Source organism: Tursiops truncatus, chromosome 11, assembly GCF_011762595.2.
Source record: "Tursiops truncatus isolate mTurTru1 chromosome 11, mTurTru1.mat.Y, whole genome shotgun sequence".
Lineage (NCBI taxonomy): Eukaryota > Metazoa > Chordata > Mammalia > Artiodactyla > Delphinidae > Tursiops > Tursiops truncatus.
Genome location: NC_047044.1, coordinates 33,306,970 through 33,331,774, shown reverse-complemented (window position 1 = coordinate 33,331,774; position 24,805 = coordinate 33,306,970). Strand labels below are relative to the sequence as shown.

The 24,805-nt window shown below is 35.2% G+C and overlaps 1 protein-coding gene across 1 annotated transcript in view; it reads right to left on the bottom strand.

Annotated features, from left to right (window-relative positions):
• MGAT4C (MGAT4 family member C) overlaps positions 1-24,805 on the bottom strand; it is a 337,239-nt gene that overhangs the window by 41,170 nt on the left and 271,264 nt on the right. Inside the window, exon 3 of the mRNA XM_019952142.3 lies at positions 6,647-6,697. The gene's annotated coding sequence lies outside the window, so the exon portion shown is untranslated. The remainder of the gene's footprint in view (positions 1-6,646; positions 6,698-24,805) is intronic.

Here is a 24,805-nt window from a genome sequence, read left to right as displayed (position 1 = left end):
TTTATGAGATGAAGCTTGTAATGTGTCTTAATATTAGTGAGTGTCACTACCTGTACCTGGTACTACGTAAGAAAAAGCACATTAAATGGAAAAGTTCACCCACCTGTATCAATGAGTAACAAACACCTGTTGAGAAATCTATTATGCACAAAGCATTGAGTTTTTTAAAGAAGGTTAAAGAGGCAAGACTAAAAACTGATTAGCTGCAATACATATTTATGCATTGCTTTCTAAGAGAATATTAGTTATATCATAATCTGGAAGAGAATGTTTATAATTTACTCAGTGGCTCAAAGCATACTTTATTTTATATTAAAATATTTTTAAAATGACTTAAAAGTCAAACTGATGATCATAGGATATCAATCTAAAAAGGAATGCAAAGATCATTAGTCCAGCCACAAATTTATGCAGCAGAAAAAAAATAAAAATAAATGCTAGAGAGTCCAAGTGACTGATGTAACTTATCAATAGGACAAAGGCACAGTGGGGTATACCAAGTGAAATGGTAGGTAAAACTGCCTAATGCAAATTTATATAAATTGTTATTTCTGTTTATTTCTGTTCCTCTCCCATTCTCTCTGGTTTTGCTCACCTTTTACAGTTTTATTTATTTGAGTTAAATTTGTTTAGCATGCTAAACAAATTTAATTTTGCTCTTATGCACTTTAATGCATGAGAGCAATAAATTTAATAAATTTTAAAAGACAGAGCAAGACTAGATTATGAGTGTGTGTGATATCAATATTCATACATAAATATCAATATGAATGAACATCAAAAACAAAGCAATATATCAATTGGAACATGGCCTAAAAAACAGGAATTTCATGACAACATCTGCAACGTTCCAATGACGAAGGTTTCACAAAAAATAGCCAGGTGAGGGAGATTCTAGGTTCTAACAGAATTGGCTTGGTCAATGCAATGTGTGAAAAGGGAAGAATTTCAAATAAATATCTAGATTTCTTTTAAAATTAGAGTGTATAGTAATAATGGGCTTTCATTCCCACACTGCAACAACTGGCTGGACCTAAGTATTAGCTAATCCCATTTAGATGGGGAAGGCTTTTTCCAGTTTCATACAATCTCCCCACTTCCAATTTCTTAATATTTTACTACTGAAGTGCATTACTCATTTATATTACCTATATGATTCTAGACAGTTGAGTATGTAACATCTGATCCAGAGGAAAGTGAACCAAGTTGTAAAAGGTTTTGATATTTTTGTTCCTAATGGTATGGTTATCCTTGAGGTGGAGAGAGACGCAATATACACACTTTAAGCATTTTCCACCCTTCTAGAAAAGGAAAAAACAGAAAACAAAAAATCTTGTCATTAGATGTGACTCTCTTAGCTTGATTTCACTAGATCCTTACTCATCTGACCTCATATTTTGATAATCAGAGAAAAACATTGTGGTCTTTATTGTATTTGTCTCCTTATAAGGAGGAAATGTGTTCAAATTATATTTTTTGGCTATTTCTGGTCTCTGTGAAACTGAATTTTGATAATATATAGTATTATTTGACTATAATAAAATTTTGCTGATTATGCATTCACGTATGTCCAACTCAAATAATATATATATTTCTTAGTGTAAATTAAAAAATTGGCAAAGTTGCCATCCATTGCACTGTCTTATGTATTCTTTTTAGTGTGAGTCCTTGTGTCAGGACCTGGTTATATCTGAAGCCCTGGTTACAGGTAAGCATTTACAGTGTAGGGCCCAAACTAATGAATTTTAAATGAGAGCACTATTACTTCTAAATATGTCCTAACAGATTCCTACAGCACATACAACAGAGTCAAATCTATTGAAAATGAGGCAAAGAATTACCTTTATCCTTTTTTTTGGGGGGGGGGGCGGATCTAGGATGCTATGGTTAATTGACAAAATGCCCCAAATTCTTCCTTGTATGTACCCCCTTTTCAATATGACTATAACTTCTCTCATCGAGAGGTGGAGCCTGTTTTCCACACATGAATGTAGGTTGACTTTTCTATACATTTGGCCAAAAGAATGCTGTAGAATTAATAGCGTGCAATTCTAAGCCTAGAACTCAAGAGGCCTTTCATGCTTCAACTCTCCCTCCTGGAACACTCATTGCCATGGGAATAGGCCAGGCTAGCTTGCTAGAGGTACAAAGACCATCATCTCAGCCAAGGCCATCCTAGAGCAGCCAGCTTCCAGACAACCCAGTAGCTGAGTGCAAACACCTGAGTAAGCCAAGGGAGCTCAGTCAAGCCCAGCCCAGACTGGCAGAATTGTCCAGGTGACCTGTAGACTCAGAGGGAAAGTACATTGCTGTTTGAAGCCACTAAGTCAGTAATTTTCAAAGTGTCATCTGCGGTTACCTGGGATCTTCACCACCTTTTTCGTGGAGCTGCAAGGTCAAAACTACTTTGATAATTATATTAAGACTTTGTCTTTTAATTCTCATTCTGTCAAGAGTCTACAGTGGAGTTTTCCAAAGTCTTCATAATGTTTTATATCAAAACAATGAATACAGTAGCAGAAATGAGAACCCAACAGTCTCTTACTGAGCCACATAGTAAAGAGATTAGCAAAAATGAAAACCAATGCTACCCTTCTCACTAAATTTTGCTTTGCTTAGAAAATGCAGCTATTTTTCATAAAAATACATTATTAATAAGTAATAGGTGTGTTGTTAATGTTAAAGGAAATGATAAATATCGTAAATTTTATACTTTAGTTTCTAATACAGTAAATATCAATGTAAAATGCACATAAACAAACCTCCTTGGAGTCCTCAATAATTTTTAAGAAAGGATCCTGAGAACAAAAAACCTGAGAACTGCTACACATTTCTTATTTATTTAGCATTTCTACATTATGAGAATAGCAGTTTGTTCCTCAAGTAAAAATCACTATGCTTTGTCCCTCATGACATAATTCCCCTAGCACTCGTGCAATTCTAAAGCCTTACGATCCATGGACTGTGGATATATGTTCTTTCATTTCTAGAGTAATATTGAGTCATTTTCAGTCTTATCATTTTATATTTTAAAAATGGGACTTATTCCCTTTCTAAAACACATGCAGATCAATATCAGTCTATCTAATTTGTAAGCAAATATTTGCTTGCTGATTTTATACAAAGCAATAATTTCCATGGGACACAGAAATACAGAAGCTGAGAATTTTAACTAAGAGAGCACCCATTCAAGGTTTTGCCAAATTTAGCTTGGGGTTGAAGGTTAAACAATCCCAGTGGAGTTGTAATAATGATGCACTTGGGGAGGTTAAGTTGCTCATAAATTTTATTCTACGAAGATCAAAACTAAGGATTTTGAACTGGATATGCTTCACTGCTCTAACATTATGTAAAGAAATGAAATAAAAAGTGAGAGATGACTACTCAATTCCTGAGAAGTCCATATTTATAAAAAATGACAGATAGGTAATATAGGATCACACATCTGCTGTGACGAAAGGATTATAAAAAGTTAAAATTTTCTGCGGGCTAATACTGCATACTGCAATGCAAAGCAGCTCACTACAATATCTCATATAAAGCTGGATAATTCAACTGTATTAGAATAAAATAGCTTCTTTTGCTTAGTATTTTGTTATTAGCTCTTTGATTTAGCTGTAGGTAGTTGAGTAGTGAAAATGCAGGAAGAAGAAAATGTAATTAAAGAGCCCTACCCCTCAATGCATTGAAAGGAAAAATGAACTACATACACTACAAATATTTGGGACAAAACAAATTACTGTGAATTTTAATTGCTACTAGACACTGTTTAAAAATAAAATATAAAAAGTAAAACAGCTTATGAAAATGAACTCGGTACTGATTGATTGAAATTTATGTTTGAAAATTTCCTCCCTCCCTCAAAGAACAGCTTGTTATAAACTGAATGATTTTGTACTAATATTTTCACATTATCTTGAAAAATCCAGAAAAATAGCATGCATTGTATTTTAAAGTAAAAAATAATAATGGATTTTATATTAAAAAACATAGCACGCGGACATTTTAATACTATTTTCTACAAATAAATCTGGCTGATTTAAACCAGTGTGAAAGTGCCAGCCTCCAAAGGGAGTAAACAGAAATTTTTCAAATGTTTATGCTGGAAAATGACAACAACAGCTGCTTTATATACACATCTTTTACATGAGTAAAGAGAAGAAAAAACATGTGTACATGTCCTTTCCAATTTTAGCCACCTTTTCCAACTACCATAGGGGTAACTTCATTAGAGAGCCTGCATGGGCATTTTATGAATTGCCCTCTTAGTTAAATAGTAAGCATTAATGGTAATTACAAGAATCTCAAAAGCAATAAAATTAATACCATGTGATTTAGGAGTCTAAAAGATTAGAAGAGGAACCAAAATTATGTGTTTTTGTTTTCTTCAAAAGCAGAATCAAACAAAGACTATACTCCTTTTCACTCTTGACAGGGCTTAATATTGTAGTTTAGCAATATTAATGTCATGAAGTCCTTGCTTCAGGGAAGAGAAAGAAGTAACAGAACCATATCAGAATTATGAAGGAAAAGGTTGGAGACTTGTAGAGGTAGAAAATTAGTTTGAATTGAAGTTTTAGCAGAGGTCAACTATTGAGTTGAGTCAAAAGAGAAAACTCTCACTGCATACACCATCTGTGAAATATAAAGAATTAAGTATTAGCATTTTTAGTAGACTCTAAACACTTTATTATCTGCTTCAAGCCAGTATGCTGGATCTATATAGCCAGAGTAAATTCCTGATGAAAGCAACTGAATAAAATTATGTATACAAATATATGTGCATACTTTTAAAGAATGTTGCATCTGACATGAACGAAATCTGCAAAGACTAAGATCAAAGTAAAAGCAGGAATCCTAAGAGGTATCACCAAAGCCAGCGTACAACATGAGAACTTCTAGAGATCCTCGGAAAGCTTGAGCTTCCCTTTTGGCTGCTTCATGAAGATAAAGGGAAAAGTATGGTAGAAGACTTATTCCATAAAATGAGAAAGAAATCTCATGCGGAAAAAGGGTCTGAAAGGCAATATACAGTCTTGTCCTTAGTGCTGGTTAGAGGAGAAAAAAAAAAAAAGGATTCACATTAACAAGTTGGTCTTCATCACAGACCTGAAATCTACATCCATGCTATTTGAAAGCATTTAATTTAAAAGCAAAGCATTTAGTTTAAAAATTGTCCTGGATTAATAGTGCCCTTGAGTGACTAGTAGAAGCAAATACTTTAAAAATGGAACTCCAAGTCTGGCCTTAAAGAATTTTCATCAATAACATTCCACATGTGTGAGATTACAGTCAAAATCAGAGCACACAAGGAAAATAAGATTTCACATGTGAGAACAAGAAGGAACTGGAAGTGCAATTAGAACCATGAAATTAAAATAGAGGCTCAAATGAAAATAAGAACAAGAAAAAGAGACTATTAAATTTGTAAAACACTCAAGTGGAATTTTGTATCAAAAATTATAAAATTAAAAGAATAAAAAGATATTAATTTAAAATAAATCACAAATACAGATCAAATCAGTGAATGGGATATAGACTCAGAGAATATGATACTAAGAAAATATGAAACGATTTGGAAAAAAATTAAGAGACATAAAAGTAGGGAAAAATGGAAAAAGTCACACTAAATGAGGTAATGACCAAGGAGTTCCAGAATTGCTGAAAGACATCTATCCTCAGATTCTGGAAAGCCAACAAGTCTAAAGTGGGATACATAAAAATTATACACATCATAACCAGCTTCAGAACACCAAAGAACAAAGGAAGATTTTAAAAGCAGACAAAGAGAAATAGCAAATTACCTATGCAGGTATAACAATTAGACAGACAGTTGACTTGCCATTAATAAATGGAATCCAGAAAATAACAGAATAAAATCTTCAATGGTGTCAGAAGAATCTTTGACAATGTCGACTCACAGTTCAGAGAAACTATTTTCCAAAGACAAGAGCAAAATACAAATACTTTCAGACAAAGAAAAACTGAGAAATCTTCACTAAAGGAAAGTCTAAAAAATATACTTCAAATAAATAGATAAGGTGGAAGTTCTAATAAGAAGGAAAAGTGAAAAAATAGTGGTAAATATGTGAGTAAATCTAATATAATATTAATTTATAATACAGTAATAACAATATCTAATTCTTGGAATAATAGAGCAAAAATACCTATAGCATTGATAAAAAAATCTGATGGCTCATGGTAATTAAAAGAATCTAATATACTTGTATTTTAGGAGGAAGTTAAAAATATTAACATGCCTCTGTGTGTGTGTGTGTGTGTGTGTGAGTACTCATTTGCTCTGAGAGATATCTTAATTGTATTAGTTTTAATAGTATATTTTATTTTTGTTCTGTGGCTTGTTTTTTTTCTTTTAGCATCAATAAAATTTCCAAGTTTTAATAAAAATATCAAGTTACATGCTTTGATAAACTCAGAAATTTCCAATAGATATCCTCTAGGGTTTACAGTAAAAGTAGTACTGTTGAACAAATAGAATGTATGCATATAAAACTAATGAGCACATACCCTCAATTTAGGCATGCACAACTACCCTAAAACAATTTGACTTATGGAATATCTTTGATAATATACTAAAAAATTTATAGCCTCTCAAACTTCTACTGTGCATGACACCCAATCTCACCTTAAGAAAGAAGTTGTTCACAATCTGTCCTATGCAGAAAATGTTGATACACTGGAAAAGAGAAAGCCCAATATTACTAATACAATCCTCTTGTTTATTATTTATTAAAGTTAAAAAACATTATTCTAGATAATTTGTTATTCCCATGCAATCATATTATATTCATATTTACTAGTTTTCTAAATTGAGAGAAAAATACAGAATAAACATTTTAACAAAATGCTTTAATATATATATCGCACAGAACAATTCTTTATATTAAGTTAAATTATTCATTAAAAGTAGTCAAATTAAATGTTTGAAGTATATATTATATAATATAAAGATATACACATATATTTTAACATTATCATATTCCTATAACTTTCTTTGTATCTCTATATCCAAAAAATTCCTTTTGAAATCTTTCATTAGAAACTCTACTGGTATCAATATACTCCTTGAATAATTAATATTTTTTACTTTAATTTATAACTTAATTAAATTTATAATTTAATTTTTAATTTATAAATTTATGTTTTGGCAGTAGTTTAAGAAGTTAAAAATTCTCAAAGGCATAGAATTTTATGTGTCCATCTCTTCAGTTTAGAGAGTTTTATTAGCTTGTAACAGAAGTTCTGGATTAAGCAGTACATTGGGTTGATCAACATGAGCTTGTCTTTTTTATGATAAAAAATGATCAAATTAGTAATTTCATATGGCTCAAGTGTAGATAATTAACTGGTTCACACAACTTAAAAATCTACAGGTAGACCTGGCATGTTTTCAACATTCTGCCTTATGAGGTTGGTTTCATCCTAAGGCTCCCCTTGTCATATTAAGATAAATGCCACCAGCACTTAGGACTACATCCTTCCTCCATCTCCTCAGGTAGAAAGAGGGGATTATTTACTTAACAATATTCCCCCCCCAAAAAATCCTGAGATGTACTCTGGACTTGCAAAATTCAGCCCATAACACTGGCTTAGCTGTGTTATATAAATCCCATCCCTGAAGCCAGAAGAGGAGTCAGTCTCCACAAAACCATATGGATCCCCAAACTAAAGTCTGGCATAACAGAAAAGGGGATGGGAGAAAGATGCCATTAATGCAATGGAAATCATTCACTATTTCGTCTCGAACTGTTTTTAATGTACTAACAATGAGTCTAGCTAAAGTAGGAAAAATGAGTCCTGGCATAATTCCTGGGATTTCTGGATGGCTGATATTTACCATTTTGGCTCTTTTATTTTTCTTTTTGAGAGGAGAGGATTTCTTAAAAATCCTGTGTCTTTGATTCAGGGTTTTACAAGTAAGAATGATTCAGTATTTACCCATTATAGAGGTACGAGATCTTAAGGTGAAGAACAAAAGCAAAATCCTATTTGGCTGTGATCATGTGTGAACTCCAAATGGGCAGGGGAAAACTGTTTCCAATCAAATGGGATGTCGCCGAAAAAGTGCATGGGCTAGTTTGTTCCATGTTTATCCAAGCTATCGATTTTTCCATCATATATAAAGTCTTACAACATTAAAGAGATTGTTCCTGCTACAACATTATGAATTCATTGCTTGGAACACAGTTTGCTATTGAATGTCTGCCAGATTTTGTTAACAAAGGTATTCAGAAGAAAACTGTGCAGCTATAACACAATGAATACATGAAGTCTCTAATAAATGTCTTTAAAGTCATGTGCATATTCTTTAAGCAAAGATAGTTTGAGGAATAAATGCATTGTTATTTTGCATTATTTTCCTCCACTAGGCTTAAAACTACTATTTATATTTTAAACATTTAGTGCTTCTCTGGACTATTTAGGTACTTCTGAGGAACCAATAATGTTATTTTCTGAAGTTTAATGCTATATAAAGATTTATTGTTTTACACAATGGTAAACTGTGAAAATTCATATGCTCTTGAGGCACAGATTTCATCTCCACTTAGGTGCATTGTGGTCAGCTTCTGGGGTCAAAAAGACCCTCAGTAGGATTTCTGTAATTTTCTTCTATTTTTTTCTATCTTTTGTAGCTTCCAGATATAGCAAGAATAGTTGCAATGGGAGATTGATATTTTAAAATGGTAAGAGTCATTTTAGAATTTTCATTTCAAATAAATTTATTTCTCAGGATGGAGCTATTATTATTACAGCTAATTGGTTATACCTTAGTATGGAGAAGGGGGCACCTACAATTATTAGAGTGGGGCAGAAAGGAGGTAGGACTTAAGAGGGTCTAGCTACAGATTCCAAAAAATTTGGTATGCAGAAGGCTGTAGTAACAATGAGTTTAATTCTGTGCAAGCTTGTACTTAGCTACTGCCGGGAGTTTGGGCTATGGAGTTTGTTTTCAAACTTATGAATAGACTGTATTGATAAAGGCATTCCAGACACTAGAGGTGATGTTCAGATGATCAGGCAACGATGAAAAACTATTGGGTTTGAGAATATAATAATATCCTTCAAGACAAGGTGTTTCGTAATGGACCTAAGTCTTGAGTCTTTCTACTTACTAGTGATGTGACTTTAAACATACTTGAAGATATGTTTTAACAAAAGATCTGATTTTTTTACAGTGTGTTGTTGAATTTTCTAAAAGGCTGATTAACAAAATGGAATCTGCTGATTTGTCCTTGTATGTATATCATCAACTGGAGACTTCAACATACACTGTAAACACATAACAATGACATTGGGGAAAAGTTGTGGATTAAGGAAAACATTTTCTCACTGAAACTTTTGGAGCTCTCTTTTCCCAAGCATTCAGGCTCCAAGTAATGTTCCTGTTTGCACAGCAGCTACCCTTCTGGCTTTTCAGTATATCCCTAACTAAATGGTGTCTATTGTCTCTTCCAACCAATTAGATAAGTGAATCAGATAACTCTGCTGCCAAAATAATGTCTTAAATGCAGCTGCAGTCAGACCACTCTACACTTTGATCCCTTTATTGTTTTCTCATTGTCTGTTTGGTTAAATAAATTTCTTTGCCATATATTTTATTCACACCAAGCATCTTATGCGTCAGCCACAATGGACTACCTGCCGTTTTTCAAACACATTTCATATGAACTTTCAAGCTTCAGTGCTTTTGAACATATATTCCATCTTCCTAGAACAAAATCCTGATCAAATGTCACTTTTTTTAGAAGGTCCGTAACCTCTGCAGCAATGTTGGTCATCCTTTTCTTAAGACTTTAATTAGAGGATGAACTACATGTTACTGCAATCTTTCTGTGAATGTCTGTATCTTCCCAATGCTGTAAACTCAAGGAGAGAAATTATATTATGTCATCTTTGTGTTTGGAATATAATAGATATTGAATAATGGCTAAATGACTAATATAATGAATTTATATGACATTTTCCCACTAACTGGAGCTTTTCAGGGAAAATAACACAAGATTTCTCTAGCAGACAGAATTTTGAATTCTATGCACTGCTATTTGAGGAGGTATTTTTGATTTGGCAGTTCTTTCTGGACCTCATAATAATAGATTAGCGTAGGTTTACTTAAATTTAAGGGCTTTTAAAATCTGATTTTAAGCTACATTGCCTCGCTTCTTTGCTTAGTCATTAACTAAACCTTTCCTTAGATAGATATTTTTATAAGAGAAAAAAAGGTTATAAATGAAAATCCACACTTAATTAACAATGGGTATTTTTTATATCTATACATTTTAGTTATTAATATGATGTTGGGGCCTAAATTATCTAGAAAATAATATTCCTTCAAATTAACTGACACATATAAATGCTATAATAAATCTGCTAGAAAGATAGTACAAAATAAAAAGCCTCATCAGAAAGATGACAGCTCTCTTTCGAATAGTTCTTTTGAGTAGTTTGTGTAAAGAGTATGAATGCCCCCAAAATCTATAAAAATATTTTGTATCATGACAAATAAAATATTCAAACTATTCTCATAACCTCTTTTAGCAAGAAAAATAAACTTAACAGTCTACTAATAGTGATAAATATTTTCCCCAGTAGTTTATGGCTTACAATTAAATTATACTTAAAAATTTACAGTGTTTTAAATTTGAAAATGCTTCAAATATATTACTGTCATGGATTCTTAAAACAGTCTTAGAAAGTAAGCTCAACAATTTTTGGTATTATCTTTATTTTTTATATTAGAAAACTGAGACCATGAGAGATTTGGTAACTTCCTCAAGGCAACATATACAACATGTCTTCTAGGTTTGAATTTAAATTAATCCATGATATATTATGGGGATAAAGGTCTCTCTGACATTTTTTACTTGGTCTGTCCATGATTTTAATAAAAAGGTAAGAGTTTATTCAACTCTAACATATATATCTAAATGTCTAATTTAACATTTTATTTATCTTTTAGATGTAAAAACCATATTCAATTTTCAAGTTTGCCCTCAAATTCTTCCCAATTCCAATTTCATTAGGGGACAGTCTTAAGTTTATACAAAGCATTTAGAGAGATATCCACATTTCTAGGAAAAGCATTGAATTTAAAGAATATAATATTTTACACAAACATTTCATTCAATTCGTATGCCAGAGCATTCCATTTTCCTGGAAGATCGAACATCTCCCCTCAATGTTCACACTAGTGCCTCCTTTGTGTTCTATTCATCGCTTTGTTCACATTTTTTCACCCCTTTGCTGATTTCTTCTGCCTTCAGAAGGAACCATAGTTCTACTGACCAGCTGGGCTAAAACCAGTGTTTCTAGTTTCCATTCCGCTGGTTGAAAACAGCTGTCTCCTCTGTTCTCTTCTGGCTGCAGACAGTCCCTACCCACCCGACCCCTCCCCTGGGGATTTATCCATTCTGGAAGGGCAGACATAGGATAGTTCAAGCGCCAGTGTGATGTGGCCTGTATATCTGATAAAGGCTATTCTACCTAGACTGTGGTAGCCAGATACGTTCACTTTTCTGACACAAAACCAGTGTCAGAACACTGTGGTTCTGATTATCATGAACTAAAATGACAAAGATTCTGTCCTTTTGGTTCTTGCCTCTCTCACTTGACAAGCGCTATGTCTTAAGAGTACCAGAGCATCAACCTCTGAACAGGAGTCTAACACTTGTGGAGTAAGCCATCACTCTCACACCATCTACCTTATGATGCATATCAGCATACTGAAACGGATCAGAGAAGTGGGAGACAGCAGTCTTACTCAGAATGGAAACAGAAATAAAGCAGGAAGCAAGAGAATGGACACAAAGCATTGTCTTTTGAAAACTTCTTTGTTCCCAATTTCCTAGAGGTAGAGAGGGAAACATGCAAATATGGCTATCAACTAAAACAAGACCTACAGCTTCAGTTTTTTCAAAGGAAGTAGAGATCTCTGGAGATGACAAACCTATCTGAGGCTCAAGGCTTCTATTCCTCTGTTTTTGATACACTGGCGGAGGCCTCTAGACAGATAGCCCTCTTTGAGGTTGTCATGTCACTCAAAGAATAAAGAATTGTTTTTCCCTAATAGTATTTTCCCAGAGGCGCCATATCTTTTTTTTTTTTTTTTTTTTTTTTTTTGGTACACGGGCCTCTCACTGTTGTGGCGTCTCCCGTTGTGGAGCACAGGCTCCGGACGCACAGTCTCAGCGGCCATGGCTCACAGGCCCAGCTGCTCCGCAGCATGTGGGATCTTCCCGGACCGGAGCACGAACCCGTGTCCCCTGCATCAGCAGGCGGACTCTCAACCACTGCGCCACCAGGGAAACCCTGTTTTGTTTTTTTTTAATGAATAAAAATTATTTAGGTAAAGTTCAGGAAACTTTCACAATTGTCTTATAAATTTTTAGGAAACATATATGGCTTATTAAAGTTTCAAAATGATCTATAATAGTTGTTTAACTCCTCACGTAAAATGTCTATTATAGCTTTTGTTATGATTGGCTATTTAATCATATCAGAATACAAAATTTACCAGTCTAGAGAGTCCATTAAATTGGAAATAATTTGTTCAAATAATTTAAGACATCACTTTTAACTATGAAATTATATTCTAAGAATTATAATTTTATCAAGTCTCAAATTGACCTATTATCTAAAAACACTTAATTCATAGCCAGTAAAGCAAAAGAAAGAAGATGCAAAATGATAGAAACATTTCTTCCTCAGATTCTGGATCTTCAGAAAATTCATGTGAAGAATTCAGTCCAATAGGGGACTCCTTTGAGGAAATGACTGTAGGTAGTGAATTCTGGGTTTGAGCAAGGCTGACAAGGAAATGTCTTAGTGGACAAACTTTTACCAGTGCTGGTGGGGCATGGGGCTGGCCAGCAAAATCCCCCTGTAGAAAGTAATCGGAGGTGGAAGGCAGTCTTCATATACTTCCTGGAGGAAGGTTGTGGGGAGGAAGGAGGACCTCCTCTCATCAGTTTCCCCCGTTGTTCATTCCTGCTATGGGCCTCCAACTTTGTGATGGTGTAGAGCAAGAGAGCTTGGGCCAGGTGCTTTGCTTTCAAGTAAAAGAGGTACATAGTGAAAATGCAAATTGCCAAAAGCATCTTTAGTATGCTAAAGTTCCACTGGACTTCATATTTAAGGATACTGGATCGTCTGTTCCACGGGCAGAAGGCACGTAATAGATTATGAGTCCTGCTAGTCCAGGTTGATGATCAGAGACGAAAGCAGGAGTGAACTTTCTTGCCATACAGAGTAAGACCAGGAGCAGAAGTGGAAGTGCTAGCTGGTCAACAGTGGACATGGATCCTAGACCCACAAGTCCTCTCAGCTAATGTCCCTTACTAGCAACTCAGAGGATTCCCTGGTCCTTTGGGCCTCCGCCAAACACCAAAATTGGATTGCTTCTCTAAAATTTCAAATTTAACATCCACTTCAGTTAATTTTGGTCTACTCTGTGTGTTCTTTGAAGTCACTGGTATTTCTCAGACCAGCCTGTGCTATTGTCCACATATCATATATTTTTTTATAAGGGGCAACAATGCAGATTTTTTATTTTTTAATTGTCTTTTTGTTTTTTTATTTTTTAATTTTTGGGGGCTGAATGTGTCAAGTTTAATAACTTAAGTAAACTAATGTATCTTAAATTCTTTTTTTTAATGTACCCTTTATTTTTTTATTTTCTCAACATCTTTATTGAAGTATAATTGCTTTACAATGGTGTGTTACTTTCTGCTTTATAACAAAGTGAATTAGCTATACATATACATATATCCCCATATCTCTTCCCTCTTGTGTCTCCCTCCCACCCTCCCTATCCTACCCCTCTAGGTGGTCTGAAAGCACTGAGCTGATCTCCCTGTGCTATGCGGCTGCTTCCCACTAGCTATCTATTTTACATTTGGTAGTGTATCTATGTCCATGCCACTCTCTCACTTTGTCCCAGCTCACCCTTCCCCCTCCCCGTGTCCTCAAGTCCATTCTCTACGTCTGCGTCTTTATTCCTGTCCTGCCCCTAGGTTCTTAAGAATCATCTTTTTTTTTTAGATTCCATATATATGTGTTAGCATACGGTATTTGTTTTTCTCTTTCTGACTTCCTTCACTCTGTATGACAGACTCTAGGTCCATCTACCTCACTATAATTGTCCTTTTATTGAAGTATAGTTGATTTACAATATTATATTAGTTTCAGGTGTACAACATAGTGATCCAATATTTTTATGGAGTATACTCCATTTAAAGTTATTATAAAATATTGGCTATATTCTCTGTGCTGAACAATATACACTTGTAGCTTATTTATTTTATGGCTAGGAGTTTGTATCTCTTAATTCCCTACCCCTATTTTGCCCCTTCTCACTTCCCTCTCCCCAGTGGCAACCACTAGTTTGTTTTCTGTATCTATGAGTCTGTTTCTGTTGTGTTATAGTCACGGTTTGTTTTACTACAACGCAGATTTTTAAGAAACAAATTATTCTTTGTTCTTTTCTTTAAGTTTTAGTTTGATTTTTTGGTAGGTATTCTACTCTTCGGGGTTATGGTTCCTGTTTCTGTCTGCTTTGCAACATCATTATTCCTCTCTCTAAGCCATTCTTTCCCACTACAGTTAGTTTACCAGGAAAGTCATTTCTGTTGTTGTTGTGTGTTAGTTAATTAGTTTGTTTTTTTCATTTATTGATATGGTTCAGTCATTAATGTAAATTTCTGATGAAGCTTTTGAACCTCACTTTCAATCTCTGCATTTTCTGATTCCAAGGATTCATTCTTGTTTTGCAGAGCTGTGACATAAACCATAATTATTTCTTTTATCTCCTCCAGTTTATATATATATGTGTGTGTGTGTGTGTGTGTATATATATATATATATATATATATATACACACACACACACACACACACATATAAATTTATACACACACACTCCCAGGAAAAGCCTGCTCCTTCTTCTGTCTGTTTGGCCTGAGCCAATCTAATCTGTAGTTGAGCTGGGTATCTGGGATTTGTGGATTATTGAGGTATTCTTTTTACTATTTTAGTTTTCCATGCCTCTGACAATCTCTCTCCAGTTTGCTACCCTGCCCCCAACCAGTTATAGCAGTACAGTGGATGAAAGGCCTGTAGGCCTTGAGTGAGCTTCCTTAGCTCTCCTTCCTTGCCCCAATCTTTGTTAGGCCATGGCCCTGCAGTTGGTGAAGCTCCTCTGTGGTCAATGCTACAGAACTGATTTTTGATGGAGATGCTTTGGAATTCTAATTCATTTCTCCAAGCCTCCTGTGACCATTAATAGCTTGTTAAAAATTGTGCTAGTTCCTCCTCATTTTTGTCTAATGCAGACAGTTTCCTTCTGCTGCAGTACCCTTAGGGATGAAAAAAATCATGAGATTCTTCTGCTCTGGGAAAGGCCCTTCCTTTTCTGGAATTTGGCCATTTAATTTTGTATCTTCAGTTCTCTGAGGAGTTAAAAACATATGACTTTTTAGCTTATCTGGCTTATCCTCAAGTATTCTTTTAATAAGCAACTCCTCATAAAGTCTTTTTCTTGATTAGGACAACTCTACCTACAAAAATATTGATTCAAATCAAAGATGAGATAATAACGATTTACTTCTCAAATATTTAAACCACCATCAATGCTGATCCTTCCACAAGTGACTGGGTCAATAACAGCACTCCAAATTATTAAATAATCAGAGCATATGTATGAGTCTTAGATTTTACTTAGTCTATTTATCTAAAACCTAATACCTGTAAAGTGGAAAAGTCTCCAATCTTAATATTCCACATATAATATTGCACTGAGGGGAAAGTGAACAGTGTAAGCTATGGGAGGGTGAGTAAACAGATGAATCTATACCATATTCTCCTTCCTAACTGATGTCTACTCTATTTTTCCAGTCCTTGAGGCCACTTAGAGTTCAACTTCATCTTACAATCAATATCCAATTCATCAGGAAATCCTGCTGGTCTCCATCTTTAATATTTATCCATAATATAACCATGACTCACTAAAACTACTGCTATCACCTTGGTTCAAGTTACTATGATTTCTTACCCAGATTTAACTAATATGGTTTTAACTCATCTCCATTCTTCCACTCTTGCAACCTTGCCTCCTTGCCCACCCCCAACCTACCCTAACTAGACTAACTAGAGGAACCTTACTAAAATAAAAATCAGATAACCTCATTTCTCTACACAAACCTTACACTATCTCCTCATTTCTTTTGAAATGAATGCCAGTTACAATGATCTAAAAAGGTCCTCATTGGTTTCCTATTCCTGCCCTCTTCTTTCAGCAACAGCCATACTGCCTTCCTTGTTCTTTGCACACGCTGTGAGCCTCCTGATGTAGGGGGAATTCGCACTCGAGGTTCCAATTTTCTTTTTAAAATCTCTCCCCCTAAATATTCCCATAGGTCTAACACTTACCCTCCTTCAAGTCACAGTTCAGACATAGCCTTCTCAATGAGGTCTATCCTAACCATTAAACTCCAAGTTTCTTCCTCCAAACAGGCATTCTAAAACCCCTCACCTTGTCCTATATTTTAAAAATATTCTATAGCATTTATGACCTTCTAATATACTATATAACTTCCTTGTTTATTTTTTATTATATGTCCTCTCAGACTAGACTGCAAACTTTACAAGAACAGAATTTTTTCTCTGATAGTTTGAAAGTATTTGATAAATAATAGATATAGTAAATATATGTTGAAAGAATGAATCTAAATGAGGGAAAAAGCTAGTCAACCAGTCTATTTCTTGTGTGTAGGTTCAATCAAAATATATACCAACAGATATTTTTCCCCCAAATTTAAACTTTAGTTTAAGTTGATGGTTTTTAGTTAAAATTCCCTTAATAATATTTATTTGTAAAAATAGCAATATAGTTTTTAAAGGTTATAGTGCCCTCTCTATAACCTTTATATAGAGAGGTCTATATATATAGACTGTCTTCTATAGTCCTACAGGAAACCAGGGCTCAGAAGGAAGACCTCACAAGACAGAAGAGGTTTAATCAGAAAAATATAGGCTCGAGTAGCACTGTTTTTTTCCTCAGAAGAGGAGATTCATGTCACTCCAGTGACGTGAATAGGTGCAACTCTTTGACTGACAAGAATAGCAATTGTATATTGATATCTAGTCAAATCCTGGCATGGAGATGGTACTTGATAAATATCTTCTCAAATGAATGGGATTAGGAGGGATTCACTCAAGGCAATAAAAGAGCACAGATACAACCTTATTGTCTCATAACTGTAAAGGACCCAAGAGACTATCTATCCTATTACCCCATTTAAGAATTTTGCCTAAGTATAACCAACAACAAGGAAAAGGTGAGGAAATCATAGCTAACTTGCTGAGAGGTCAGGTAGCTGTTTCAAATGCTAGACTACAAAAGCAAAAGGAAAAGGTTAAACCCTGACTAAAGAGTGGTACATTCAGCAGTCTCCTCTTGAAAATATCTAAGGATACGCAATGGTCATCTTTAGCTATCACTATATAGCATGGTCTTGTCTGATGGGAGGACGGGGTTTGAAATGAGGATTAGAATATAAAGGCAGCAAGAAAAATGAAATTTCCCTAGAAAATTTACCCTGAAAAAATATTCCTATTTACTCATATGTTACATATATATTGTATGTTACAATAACATGCATGGGAAATGGACAATGTACATATGCAAAACATGTAAAGATATATATATATATATAATATGTGCTATAATTACAATCATACTTTTGTATCTTTAAACACTAGAAATGTTTAAACATTGAGAATAAAGTGAAATAGTGATTATTGAGGGCAGGTTCTCCCTTTGGGCGTGTGTTCATTGAATGAAAGGGCTAAGCCATTAGCTGGTTTGCACGCACACTCTCTCTCTCTCCTTCTCTCCTCCCCCTTTCTTTCTCTCCATTTTCCTTTTTAAATTTCTAGTTGATCTACCCCTTTCCCACAGTTCTTCCTGCTGTGCTGTCAGTTCTGTTACACTGGGTGGGCATAGCTAAGGCCCTCCATGCCTTGAGCCTTAGATAAGGCTTCTCCTCTAACCTTCCAGATATGTCTTTACCAGGAGTGACTCGCAGTGTCAATACCATGCCACTGTTTGAGTCCTGTTTTGTCAGATGCTATTGACAAGGCATATCTTCTTTATCAGAGTGTGACCTGCATTTCTCCTCTCTCTACTCTCTAATCTTTTTATCCGCATTTATTTTTTTGTCCTTTTGCCACCTGCTATATTTAAGTATTCTGGTTTCAACTAAAGTGACTGCTTTGTCTTGTTCAACCCTACTCCTTTCCTTTGGCTGGGAAAGCAGTTTTACTCACTGCTATGGGTAATTCATTTGCGTTAATTTACTCCCTAGTAACTGACTCAGGCTTTTATCACACATTCATGTTTTGTTTGTTTTTTTAAGTTTCCTTTATATTTTTTGCTTTTTATTTTACTTTGATTACCAGGGGAAATAGGCAACATATATTTGCCTGATCAAATAGAACATTTAAAAATATTTGGAAATATATGAACTGCTATTAAAGCAGCAGCAGAAAGAGCTTAAAGATGATCCCATCTGACTATACCTCAATCTGGTTATAAAAACCGGTCAGTGAACACACATATGCACACACGCTTCAAATGTACCATGCATTCAATCGGAATCAAGACATTGCAACCAGAGTTCATGTTCCTGCTGTAATAATGGCAGATGGTCGTAGCTGTATATTCTACTCAAAATTAGTAGGTGTGGAGAAAAAGAGACGTTTATTAACTGGAGGGAGGACATATTCAAATAAAGACGTTGCCCCAAAAAGTGCCCCAGTGCGAGTATGATTTAAAACATAATTATGGTTTTCCATTACTGTAAAAATTTTTGGGTAACAAAATTAAAGTGTTAATTTTTAGAATAGGCTCATGCTCTCAGCATGGAAATATCTGTGTATTTTTAAAATAAATTACATATGAAATAAAGCTGTAAATTGTGTAGATATATTCTAGGCATTCAACTTAAGGTAAATAAAAAAATGAAAAGTAAATGACATTTAGTTGATGTAAATAGAATCACTATTGTTTCTCTGTTATTCAAGGGAATGTGGACAGAAGGAGTGTGTTTTGTAATGCAAGATAGTTTTAGTACGCCACATTGGGGAAAATATATGTGGTTATTGTTGGTAAGAAAGCAATCATAGTGAAATATGAATAAAAATTTTTTTGAAAAGTTCCTAGATAATGGATTATGTTCTAAAAAACACATCCTAGTAACCTATAGATGTTAAAGAACAATATGTAATGAAATGGTTTTCATTGCCATTGATTTGTTGCCATGGTGACTTTTCAGGACAATGGGAAGGCAACATAGTCAAAGTGATTTAAATATGAGAGTCTGTGATCCAAACCAGAGATAAGTGGTCATTGGACAGAAATCAGGGGCCTCATTTTAATCTCCCAACATTCTATTTATCATAGCATTACATTTATTTTGATAGCTCTGTTTTTTGTCCACATAAATTTACAAATTCACCATGAATCCAGCTTTATGTAATATTCAAGAGAATAGTGTTCACTTAGCACAACTGATAACATTAGGGAACAAGGCCTGTTACAGCTCTTGGAGCACAGAATTTGTAATATCTGTTACAGGAATTGAATGAAATCTGGGGTGGCATCTCAGTGACATTTTGCACTATTGCTATGAATATAGCTTTTACATTGAGGCCTTGCTCAATTGTTCAGTTACAGAAAGGGCCAGAGAGATCATGCTGATTTCCAAAAGGAAAAAGAAAAAAAAAAAAGAGATCTACACAGACGAGGCCAACTATCTTGAAATACCTCCTGTTGCCCTAAAACATAACATCACTGAGTGTGAGAGGCTATAGGCTCTGTCTCATGGGGCGTGGTAAAGAAGGTTAGACAACTGAGATGCTTGCTTAAAATCTTCATTTAAAAAAAATTTCTATATTGTGAAGGCTCCATGTCTCTAGAGAATGGAGACATTATATAGCTCATTACAGTTTATGCAGTATGCTGTCTAGGGACTCTATGCCCAGTTGGAGCTCTTAGTAGCAGAATCCTTTGCAGGCATTTTTTGGCAGAGAAAGTATTTCTGTTTAGATATGCTGTGAGTCATGCATAGATGCTTTATGAGAACCCTCTTTCAGAGGTGTCACGAAGTGGGCCACAGCACACAATAATAAAAAGAGCACTGGATGAGAACCAGAAAATGGTATTTCTAATTCTGGCAATGCCATTAAACCAGCCGTGCAACCTTAGGCCGGTCTCAGTTTCCTCATCTGCAAAATGAGGACTTTGGACTAAACCATCTCTTAAGGTCTTTTCATCTCTGAAATCCTATGATTCTTTTCAGCATTATTATGTGTCTTTATTTTCCCAGTGGGATGATTCCTTTGACCAACTGGAAATAAAAGTAAAAGTTTATACTGAAAAAGGGAATTGGTAGGCAACAACTCATTTGTCTTACTATATTTCTTCAGAGACATTCTGGAGCATGTGTTTCTGTCAAATACGAGGTTTTCTTAAGAGAGATTTCATACTAACACATATCAACCACAGTTTAAGCACCTTCTGAAAAAAAGAGAAAAAACCCCAGCACAGTCGTAAATGGTAAATTGTAAGTTTCACTACAAAATTATCAAAAGCCAAGTTTAAAATAAGGATCAAACTATTACAAATGATATGAAATATATTTGAAATTCTTCTCCTTCCATAAAATACCCTTTTGGGGGGTTTGTTCATTATAAAAAATCAATGGTGTGGGAAAAACTGGGAGGGTGTTTACAAACCCAAAGTTAATTTGAATCTTTCAATAGCAAAATAATTCTAATATGTTTTATTGACTTTACTCTCCTGTTTTTTCTTATTTGTTTGTTTTTTGCATTCTAATCTTCTATAGACTGAATGTTTGTGTCCCCTCAAAATTCGTATGTTGAAACCTAACTCCCAATGTGATGATATTTGGAGGTGGGGCCTTTGGGAGATGATTGGGTACTGAGAATGGAGCCCTCATGGATGGGATTAGTGCCCTTAAAAAGATACTGCCAGGGAGCTCCCTGGCTCCTTCTGCCACGTGAGAACAGCGAGAAGATGGACTTCTGTGAACCAGGAAGCAGGCTTTCATGGGTCACCAAATATGCTGGCACTTTGATCTTGAATTCCCAGCCTCCAGAACTGTGAGTAATAAATGTTTGTTGCTTAAGCCACTCAGTCTATAGTATCTTGTTATAGCAGTCTAAACTGGGACAGAAATTGGTACCTAGAAGTAGGGGTGCTGCAGTAACAAAGACCTAAAAATACGGAAGTGACTTTGGAACTATGTAATAGGCAGAGCCTGAAAGAGTTTTGAGGTGCGTGTTAGGGAAAAAAAGCCTACACTGCTGTGAATAGACCTTTACAGGTGATTCTGGTGAGACCTCAGAAAGAAAAGTGGGGAGCTCAAGTGAAAGCCTCAGTCTTCTTAGAGACTAGCAAAGTACTTGTGAATAGAATGTTGATGGAAATGTGGACAGTAAAGGCCATTTGATGAGGTCTCAGATGGAAATGAGAAACATATATTGGACACTGGAGGAAAGGCAATCCTTGTTATAAAGTGGCAAAGAACTTGGCTGAATTGTGTTTGTTTCCTAATGTTTTGTGGAAGGTAAAACTTGTGAGCAATAACATTGGATATTCAGCTGAGGAACTTCTAAGCAAAATGTCGAAGGAGTAGACTGGTTCCTCCTGACTACCTGTAGTAAATTGTGAGGAGAAAGAAATGACTTAAAGATCCAATTGTTGATATAAAAGGAAGCAGAACTTAAAGATTTGGTCAATTCAAAGAACTCCATTTCTTCGATGTCAGTTACTGGACCTCTATTGTGTTGCTCTGGTGGTGTCATGGTTCCCTGATTTCGTGATCTCTGCAGCCTTGTGTACGTGTCTGCACATTTAAGGAAGCAGTCACTTCTTCCAGACTTTGTGGACTGACTTTGCTAAGAAAAGACTTCACCTGTGGATGAAGACACACTGGAGTGTGCTGTGAACCTGGGTCTAGTGGTGTGGCATGCCAAGTGCAGTGATATGTGGCAGCTCTCGGTCTGGGGCGGGGGGATAGGATGTCTCCTTGGCTCAAGCGGTTGGAGCCCATGACATCACAACTGCATGATCCTTGGTGGTGAGAGCTGTGGGGGGGAAGGGGGTCCTCAGTGGCTGTGCACCTGTATGCTGCTGGCTCTGACTTCTGTCACCAGCCTGCACTACTGTACTTGAGCCTTCAGCTCGCCCCTGCAGCCACACAAGTGCATGCCTGGCAGACAGCCCAGGCACCAGCAACTCTTCATGTACGCACATTGGCCACAGTCAGGGTCACCATGTATGGACCTGCAACCAACCCCTGCCACCATGCAGGCACCTGCAGCTAAGCATGTGCATACCGTTGGCTCCAGCACCAATGCCACCTTGCCACTGAACCAAGAGGTACCACTGAGGACCCCGCGGCCTTTCTTCTAGACTTTATGGATCCCAGTATATCGTCTGTAACTAATAATAAATTAGTCTCTTCTTCATCTGAATTATTGCTTATATTTCTTTGTCTTCTCTGACTTAAAGCCTTAAAATTAATACAGAATATTAGTAGCTATTGTGGGTAACTTCGTCTTATTCCTAATTTTATTGAGGGACTATTTAGATTTTTGCCATTTCACGTAGTGTTTGCTGATGATATCTAATGAAAAATCTTGATTATGTCAAAAGAAATTTAGTACTAACATATATAAACCACAGCTTAGGCATCTTCAGGAAAAAGAGAAAAAAATGTTATAAATGTTAAATTGTAAGATTCAGAACACAATTCTCAGAGAGCCTAACATAAGTATCAGATTATTTAAAATGATGTGAAATATACTGACTCTTCCTTTTTTATTTATAGTCTGAGGAATTGTTGAAAAAATTCCTGAAATACTTTTTGTTGTTTTATTGCATTTTCATCCAAAGAGGTATAATCTAGCATCTCTATATTTGCAATACATTAAGTTTTATTTGTAGCCAGCTTCTTGTGTATGTTCCATAGGCACAACACAATAACATATAGACACAGCTGTGGATTTAAACTACATGTAGGATCAATCAAACATGGTATGTGCATTTGTCTGTATTAGATTGAACTTTTTCTTTTCAAATTAAAATCTTTGACGTCCTTCCTCCCCCTATCCCCACCAGGTCATTAGATTGTCAATTTTCTCAGAAAAATGTTTTTAAAATCCAATTTCTAAGGAAGATGTTTGTCGATTTAACATTTATTTTCTTCTGTGCATTCCCAGAGTACTTTGGTTTACACATTTCTTGTCCTACTGATCATCTTGGTGGGTTGCACCATTTATCATTAAAATTATCCATCTTTTTACTGTTTAAGTTGTGGGAATTTTTTGTAGTTGATTTACAAGTTGTGGTCTTTAAATGCCATCATATCTAATTAAAACTTGTTACCACTTATATGCCTATCACTTAATTTTAAATTACTTTTTGCTATTTCACTTTAGGTATGTTTCTCCTTAGCAAATTTTACTGTTTTTATTTATTTATTCAAAATTGAGAGTCTTTATTATTGAATATCATATTAATCAACCCATTCCTTTTCATAAGTGACATATTTAATCTCATTTCTTTGATAATGTACCCTTTATCTAATATTTAAAATGTACTATGAATTTACTGTTTTTTTCTTTCTTAGGAAAATATTGTATGGTTTATCAAGTTTTCTAAAGTTTTATTTATCTTTAAAAATATTACTGGGCTTCCCTGGTAGCGCAGTGGTTAAAAATCCACCTGCCAGTGCAGGGGACACGGGTTTGAGCCCTGGTCCGGGAAGATCCCACAAGCCACAGAGCAGCTAAGCCCATGCACCACAACTACTGAGCCTGGGTGCCACAACTACTGAAGATCGCGCCTAGAGCCCCTGCTCCACAACAAGAGAAGCCGCCACAGGGAGAAGCCAGTGCTCCACAATAAAGAGTAGCCCGCACTGGCCGCAACTAGAGAAAGCCCGTGTGCAGCAACAAAAACCCAATGCTGCCAAAAATAAATAAATTTTAAAAAATATTACTGTTCACAGCCACAATATTATCAACTATTTGGGATTGACCAACATTTTGAATATATTCACTGATCATCACTATTTCTCATACACATTATTTTCCACCTTGAAATGTTTTTTCTTATTTAATTTTTATTTGAGTAGAGCAGATCTTCAACTAATTATCACATAGAAGATTCATGAATCATGTGTACTATCTGAATTATTGAACGTTATATTGTGCTCACTCGTGCCCATAAATACAAATGACGTATTGGTTGAGCGTAGGTTCTAGTTTTCTAGTACTTTCTTCTCAAATGGCTGTAAATATTCTTCATTCTTTTCTAGATTCTAATATTGTGATGAGAATTCTAATACCAGCCTTTTTTATTATCCTCCAGAGGAAAAGGTTTATTTCAAAGCTAACAAGTCCTTGGTGCCCTTCTAGACGTTTTAATAATGACAACTTAGAGTCTCTTAAAACCCCAAAGTCATCAATGTCTTTAGACTCTTCTTCCAGATCCATTAGTTAGATCATGTTTAACCTTGCTTTTTGAGAAAGGTGGGCAGGAGAAAAAATTAGCATATGTTTGGGCTGCATTCCTAAACTATATTTTCCTAATCCCCATAGCCACACATGATTGTTTAATTTACTATTGGAGAACAAAAATTCAGAGGTAAACAAATTCATTTTGTTTTCTTGTTGCAGTGATTTATCTAAAAAGTTAAACA